The sequence below is a fragment of the Eurosta solidaginis genome, unplaced genomic scaffold, assembly GCF_040869045.1.
Source record: "Eurosta solidaginis isolate ZX-2024a unplaced genomic scaffold, ASM4086904v1 ctg00000027.1, whole genome shotgun sequence".
NCBI lineage: Eukaryota > Metazoa > Arthropoda > Insecta > Diptera > Tephritidae > Eurosta > Eurosta solidaginis.
The window spans coordinates 17,927-26,754 of NW_027137063.1; the positions used below are offsets into that span (position 1 = coordinate 17,927).

An 8,828-nucleotide genomic window follows, 5' to 3' on the forward strand; every position below is an offset into this window, starting at 1 on the left:
GATAATGTTACAGCAAAAATGCAGAGGACAGTAGCAACAGAAGGCTGTTAAAACACGAAAAATATGGGACGTTTCCCTGAAGTTATGCGACACACTATTGCTGCGACAGTATCAATTATGGTACATTGGGCATTTGCCATCTCAACGCGCAAAAAAAAAATAGGTTACGTAAAGTAGTAAAGCATAGACATTTAAAGCATGGTGAAGCAAGTCACTTTTTTCTTACTAAAGGTCTAATTTTTTTCTTTCCCCTTTCTTATTTTATCAAAAGTGTCCACAGGTAAGTAGCCAAAATTTCGTAGCACTTAACACACTTCGATAATGGAGCTGCTACATTAATGTGTCGCCATATACTATGTGTAAAAGGCATGTTGCGAATCATATCGAACGCAAATATTAAAGATCGACGGATTTTCGTTCTCTTCAATTTCGGCCGCTTTGGGTTCGCGTTTAAATTTGGAGTTCTCACATCTGCAGGTCTGGTTCTCTGTTTGTGTGATTTTATTTTTACAACAATCAAATAAATAATCTCTGTACAGATGTCTTGACAGCCAGTATGACGCGAATAGCCCAATTGACTTCAACAATGTGTACATGTTTTAAATTATTTTACAAATAGTTTGTTGAGCCAGTCAATACTGCCTCTCCACATGCAATGTTCTCTTATTTTGGCACATTCTCGTTCGCAAAGCTTCGCTTTGATATTTACAGATTCGTATGTAAAATTATTGTGGAAACCTTGCGTCTGCGAATATAAATATTCGCAGCATCCCCAATATATTTGCATGTTAGTTTGTTCAGAGTAGACATAGTCTATATCTGCGACATTTGTCTAACATGTTTTGTTACGTATTATTTACTTTAACCACCAGTAGTTTTTATAACACTTGGTTAAGTTGCGGTAATCCCCTCTTTCCTATGCCCAACCAATATACGTTTAACCTCTTCCTAGTATCTGACGTATTGTTTTATTTACACTTGTTGCTTGCTTGTGTTGCGTCGCACAAGTGTACGGATGAAGGTCCGAGTAAATCAATTGGTGGATCGGAGAACAAGATTTTCGTGACGTAAACGGCAAATAAACGAAGCTTATAAATAAATAATGGAATATGTTAAAAGTTTAAATTATATGTGTGTTTAAAAAAAAAAAGTGCTAAATGATTGCGATTAAGATTTCATTATAAAACTAAACGAAATGAACGGAAACTCGTGTACCTATGTGGATATACATATATTTATTTTGTATGAGAGAAGGGGTTAAGAAGAATGCCAAGGCAACTTGACAAACGGAAATTGGGGCATTTCATGTACTTTTGTGTTGGTCCATGCTAAATAGGGAGATTAATTCGGTTATCGTACATAGAAATGTTCATAGGTATGTACAGTTATGAGTACTAAAAAAGCAGCGTGTATAATGCAAATGCTTTATACCACTCATTTTGCATGTGAAGCAACGAATGAATTTTAAATACCGTTTTCACCATAGTCATCTATTAGTTTAAACATTTTCGCCTTTTCCCACTCTAACAGTTAAGTGAAATGAAGAAGTTTAAACAAAAGTCAGCTGTTTGGCTATTTCTCGTGTATTCAAAATAGATGTATTCGATTTGTTCTACAAAATATTCACATTACCGATAAAAACCCGCTGGTCACGGAAATGCCACATGAAGCTATTTGATAGATTGCTATCCTCCAATTAAAATTGAACTTAACTTTAGATGGTGAAAACGGCCATAAGAATCAAATGTTTACTCCTTGATGATGAAGTATGTGTTGCGCTTTTTTTCATTTATCATTGTTTATACCCATAACATCCCTGATGGTGGTCCGAAATTGCGTCGAAACGCGTGGAAGGAAATAAATCTTTGTTTTATTCAAAGATTTGCGTAAAAGCTTCAAAAACAACCCGTTCATTTCTTCAATAAAGCTGACCTAATTGGCATTAAGAGAGTATGAAAATAATATATTTCTAAAACGTTAATGATGACTAGATGTGGAGGTGTCCAGGACCCAATTTAATATATAATTGCTCATGCGGAAATGGAGGATTACTTCGTGTGAATGGATGAGCCCAAAACCATTTTTATGAAGGTAAATGCTTTCGAGAATATGTACGACACCTTTTAGGTATAAATGATTAAATTACAGAACATTTACTCGTCAGACCCCTCCGAGTTAGAACTAGTACAGGGTTGTTGTTGTTGTTGTAGCAGTGGTTACACTGAAATGGCAGCCCTTCGTCGGGGAAAATCCCGAGTCGCTCCGGTACATAGAACCGCCTGCCTTGGGAAGCTACAGGGTGTCATACTGCTATTAGCAGCAAACTAAATACTTTTCAAAATGTTTTCCGGCGGAAAAAGATCCGAAGCAATTAAATCAGCTGGCAAAGAAGTGCTTTTGGAACAAAAGGATTGAGGTAATCAGATAACAAATTATTAAAAAAAAATATATATACGCATATTACATGTATTGGATCAAATAACGTGTTAACCGTGAAATAATTTGATTAAACCTAAATTGCAACTGGCCACTACTATTTTATTTCTCGGAACTATACATGCATATATTCTTATGTGTTTAAACATTTACACACATACGGCCCGATTTTTAGCGTTACCGGTAAAATAGTACCCAGAACATTATGTAACCGAAAATCGTTACCAGTTGTTTTATTCGCGATTCTGGCCAAAGTGGTAACGCTGTCATCCCGAAAAACTCACCAGTGTCCGTGGTGAAATTTAAAAGTTGGTTTTCTTCGCTTTACCCATGGCGGAACGATACAAGATGGCAGCATGGGACAGCTGAATATAAACTTTTTTTTATTTAATTTGATACATCAACTTCCGGCGCAGTACGATTTTGACATTTGTCCATCGAATTTACAAAAACGAAGTACATGGAATTTTTATTTATGTTTGTAGGTATGTCACCATGCTGCCACCGTGTATGGTTCCGCCATGGCTTTACCGAAAATGTGTCACTCGTAGATACGATGTTAACGAATAAACGGGACGATGTGTATATACATATGTGCATACATGCATACGTTTTTACATAGCTATATTGTAATATATACTGTGGAAGTACATGGAAACAAATATGTATAGCAAGAGGCAACACTTTTTTACTATTATGTTTACTTATTTGCGCTCACAATTCTTTATTTTTCAGTTTTGCCTTTTTCTAGACAACAGCTGTTGTGTGGTTATTTCGATGTAACCACCTACTTTTGTGGGTAAACAATTATCCGGCTACTTTCGTGGGCAGAATACCAAAAGGGTACAAAAGTTACCACATGCCGTGGTGAAGAAAGTTGTTACCACATTAGAATCAGGCTGATAGTTAGCTTATTTTGAGACGAACCAAGCACGAAATGGAATGTTTCACCACGTGGATGCATACATAGTATGTATATCTAGTATTTTCCATTCATAACAACGCCAGCGAAAGTGAAATACAATGTACCCAGCATTATGGGAACTGTCACATAAGTTTGTGTAAATTTGTGGAAAGTAAGTTCGTATGCCCTACTAAGCGATTTATGCTAATGCCAATGCAAACGCGGAAATGCATGTTAGCAAGAATGCCAGGGCTGCATGAGAATGAAGCAAAACGAAACTAGGTCTTTCCTAATAGGTACCTAGCTCTATCGCTACTTCTACATATAGCTTTATCTATACTTCCACATTCACATTAGACAAGCTTCGATGGAAAATGAAACAGCTTTTACATATCCCATGTGGATGTAAACAGCGATCCATTGCAAAAAATCATTCCCACTACAGTGGGGCCTGGTAACCTATACTGATCTGTTGAGGGCATGCCGCTCTAGCTGCTCTAAAAAATTATGACTTCTAACTGTTACAACAGATAACAACCTGTAAACGGAACAATCAGGTGTTCTGTTGATCATATTTAAGTACCTAACAGTTTAAAGTTTATCGAATATTTGGAAAATCTGAGCAAGTTTGATCCAAATTCAGAAATACTTAGTTCTAGTCCAAAACACAGAGTAGCTAACTACTTTCATATGAGGTGTGTGAGTAAGCGACATACTTTTAACATTACGATTTTACTTCGTCAAGGGTTAAATTTTTCTATATACTAATCTCTCACTTCAAGGAGTCTCCCTGCATAAGTACCGTCTAGTATTATAAAATTCTAAAGAAGTACACACTTTGTAATCTAACATGTAGTCAAGTACCGAGTTGCAATTTATACAAGTGTAATTCAAAAATTTTCAATTTGATTTTAATCTTGAACGAAATGTGTTGACTTGTCAGAGTTAAGGCTGTTAGTACTGATAAGTCCATATATGTTTGTGTGAGTGCATTCCCTGCAGGAAAAGCATTAACTAGTGATTGCATTATCTAGTTGAAAAGCTACAATGTTTCCGAAATACTACGAAATGACATCGATGTATCGTTCATAAGATTTTCGAAATTTATATTTTATTAATGAAAAACATTGATGTTTTTATGGGCGATGTTACATCCCCAGCTAGCTACAATGCCAAAGGGAAATCCCTTTTATAATTACTAGATTTTCACCAATTCTTGGGTTAAGTTAAAATTACGTGGGGATTTGAATTGTATATCTATGAAATCATAACATTATCTGCTAGAATTTAGCCCTACCAATACAGTTATCGACTTACATGGATGTGTAGACAGTTACACAGTGAAAGCGGTCCTAAAGCCTATTTCAGTTTTGTGTTTGGCCATGTATACAAACATATGTTGATTTTCTGCTGATCGTTTCTACGAGGTGACGCTCAACGCGGACTAAATAAAAATCGCGCCCAATAAGCTAAGCGTGTGAATGAATGCTGTCATCAACAACCCCGTCGCCTGATGATGATTGAATGACAAGCATTTTGACGTGCTTTTCGTTTTATAGGCACACGAATATAATCGATTGTTAAGTGTGCACTACTGCATAATAATAGTAGATATCGAAGTTCAATGCAGCAACTTTTATTGTACTTCAAAATACTGTGTGTATGTATTCATAAACACATTAGATTGTAGATTGTAGAAAATTGTATATATTCTCACTACTATTATAACTACTTTTTCCAATAATTAAGTACTTGCAGGACCCTTCGCTCCGAATGTAATATCAGGTCTTAGGCTCGGCTCCTTAACAGGCTTTCTGTCAGCGTACGGCTCCTTATGCAAATATGCTGGTTGGGAAATCTATATACCAGTTTTGTTTTTCTAAAGTGAGAACTTGTCCGAGATAAAAATCCAGTACGCATGGTTATTAAGGCTTAGTATCCTCTAGAAGCGGTGCCGTTATATTACTACCGCTAAAGAGCGGCCGGTTTATGTACCGTTTTCAGTGGCACCGCATGGTTGTAAACTTCGAACATTTACGACGAACGATCCGCAAATTGGAATTTTGAAATTATTTATGTTTTTTTTTAGTTATTTGTTATTTTTTATAAGCACATGCAAGGAAAAACATATATTGATGCCCCACCGCTAAATTACTTTACGGTGAATTTCTACGTCTTCGTGGTTTCCCATAAATACTTTTACATACCAACATTTTTGACAACGCACTCTACCGCAATGCAGCGTCCGCTTTCGAGGAAACTAAGCCTTTAGCACTTTCAGACGATTTGATATTTGATCACGTCGAAACTTTTTAATCTTTTAGCCTTTGTTTATTTGTTCCTCACAACGTGTAGGAAAGTCAGAGGATTTATTAATATTAGGAGGTGAATGAAATCATATTTCATGCATCTTGATTCGAGTTGCCCAGCACTATCTTTTGCGCCACCGCAGCGGGCTTGGAGTTGGTTTAGTCCCAACAAACATTTAGGTTAGAAAACGATTAGAAGGCGAATCGAATTCTAGTGTATTTCTCTAAGGTAGATGGTTAGAGGACGATTTGCGAAACTCCCGCGAATTATAGCATTTTCGACAAAAAGTGGATGCGGAAGCGTTTCTTCATGCCATTCAAATAGCACTTCAGTAATCTGCACGCTTTCCGTTTTTACTTTTTTTTGATGAATTTTCACTATTTCGCAACTTATAATATTTCCACACAACTTTTCACTATTTTTATATTGTTTGCATAACACTAAGGATGAGTGATTATGCCATGCAAATAATCGATAACTGTGATAATAATCATAACATCGCAATTCTAGTGTTATTCGAATAGTTTCACAGTCAAATTCTAGCCTAGTTCTCTGACCTAGTTTTCGAGTCGAAATGCATTAGATAACTACATTACAACTCTAACGTTAGAAACTGTGTTTGCTGGAGTGAAATTTCTTTGCTAAATAAAGCTGAGCGTTTTCAATCTCCTTGGCGATTTTGGCTGGATAAAAAAACAACGCCTTTTGTCGCTGTTTTGTTATTATTGACGTCATTTAGAAACATCAAATAACTTTGCCACTGGTAAGCTCTATCTTCTGAAGTAGAAGAATTAAGGAAAATTTATTGTGAAAGGTGTATTGAGTCATATCCTCATATCGGAAATAAAGTTGCCCAGCATTACCTACTCTTTGCAATACCCACTAGCTCCCTGAGGGCAGTGAAGTCGCCTCAAACCTCATTTGTTGAACACCGGTGCATATATAAAAAAAAAACCAGCTCTATTCATTCTAACTAAGCCAGTTAAAAACACAAAATTACGGCACCACCGCCGAGTTTTACCATCAGGACCGGAGCATATTTATTTCTGCCAGTAAGCGTTGCCGTCAAATTTTGATCCGCTGGTGTAGGTCTGTTTTAGTTGGTAGAGCTCTTAATTACATCTGCTTCTTGAGGGAAACCTTTTTCTAGAATATTCAAGGGGTTATCTCATCTGTTCATGCTTCTACCCCCTATGCCATGACTACACCATTTTCAGATTAAAAGGAGAAACCTTCAATTAAAAATCAGATTATTCAGTTTAAAATGGGAAAATTTCAATTCGAAATCAAACTTTTCAAATTAAAATGAGAAAACTTCATTTAGAAACGAGAATTCTCCATTTTAAAGTTGGATTTTTCACTTGAAAATGAGAAAATTTCGAGTCAAAATAAGAAAAACTCAATTAAAAATCAGATTAGGCAATTCAAAATAAGAAACCTTCATTTTAAAACAGGAAATATTCATTTGAATATGGGAATAGTCATTTTAAAATGATTGTTTGAGCGACTGTCGTAGTCGTCAACAACCAACCCTTTTATTTTAAGAGCTGAATTTATAAACGATTTTTTAATTATTACACGCTTCCATATGTTTTATTGCATATGTTTTATTGAATTAAACCTATTTGAATTTAAACGTATATTTATGAATTATTATACGTGGAAATATGTACTTCCTTACATATTTTATACCTTTATATTATATTTCAGCTATTCATGAATTAATTAAAATACGTATAACCATTATACGTAACACTCATGTTAAACTAGGATTAGCACTTATGGACTTGTAAATGAATGCTTGAACATATTTCGCCCCTCTGGCAACCCCAACTGATGTGTTGACAGGTGCCATATGTACATATATATATAATTTTTGTTTTGACATTTCTTTTTATATTTTTATTACTTCATTCGAAATTTTTCATCCCGTGTGTGACACAAAATTTGTAAAGTCTCTTTAAAAGATATATACTATATTAAATGAAATAGTAATTTTCGCTAAAGTTTAAACCCCTAGTTTCCTTTATAAAGTTATAAAGTGCTTTTCCTTTCGGTTCGAGAAATATTCTCCGTTGTTTTTGTGTGTGCCGCAAGTACCTATCCTAAAATTTAGGAACGCACTCTGCTATCATCGAGGTCGTAGAAAACCGAATCCACGGAGCGTTAGATTTCCATCCATTCGCCACCATCAAAAAAGCTCAGCCACTAGCACAACCATCATAACATCACGACAGCACCGCCACAGCCATATCCATCAGCTACATCCCACTGCAGAAAAAGGAAGGTAAATTTTATCCTGCCATCCCCCTAAACAGTGGTCCTTCGAGCCGGATAAGGAAACCAGCGCAATAAAAACGCAAGTACCTTCGCCCTTTTCGTAAACCGTGAGTATTAAATGAGATATAATACAACCCAATCACGGAAAAAATACACATAAACGAGAAAAATCAAGGCAATTTTCATTTTCGAGGATTACAATTTCCCGCCAATAATCCTCATTTCCCGCCAAATTTTCTCAAGTTCCCACTAAATTTGCACATACCATTTCGTATATATATATATATATATATATATACATATAGCAATAACCCCATATTGCAAAACTCAGTACGGTATATGTGCAAAGCAAAATAAGAAAAACTCAGTAGTTAGCTACAGTGGGCACACTTGCTAAAAGCACCCCTTATATTTTAATGCGACAAATCTCTTAATAATTTAAAATTTCCTCATTTTAAATTAAAATATCTCTTGTCGTTAATTAAATATATTGCACAACCTCTGCTAACTTCTGATTTTTCCCAATTTAAATTAATATAAAACGCAAAAAACATTTGTAAATCTCCATACTTGCGTATACATACATACGGATAAACAAAAGAAAGAAAGCGACATAAGCGGTGAAACAAAATCTCATACAGTGGTACAAGAGTGGTTCAGTGCGTACACTAGCGTTTAAAAAATATATCTCTCTTGTGTAAAGCTAAAAAATTTTCCCGAGTAATTTAGTATTTCACTCTGTATCCCCATTTATACAGTCCACAAAAATATCGATAGTGAAAATCTTAAAAAATAATTACTCATATTTACATATATATATATTTGTATGTTTCCCGCGTATATTTAACCCTCACGCATATATACATATTAAATACAGTGCACCGCGGCACAGTGGTTA

General features: G+C 35.4%; 1 long non-coding RNA gene across 1 annotated transcript; it reads left to right on the forward strand.

Moving 5' to 3' along the window:
- The first annotated feature begins 966 nt into the window (after positions 1–966).
- On the forward strand, positions 967–2,576 carry LOC137236067 (uncharacterized). Its single transcript, XR_010948230.1, has 3 exons — positions 967–1,375; positions 1,992–2,091; positions 2,149–2,576. It is a non-coding gene; the product is annotated as an uncharacterized lncRNA (long non-coding RNA).
- The last annotated feature ends 6,252 nt before the right edge of the window (positions 2,577–8,828 follow it).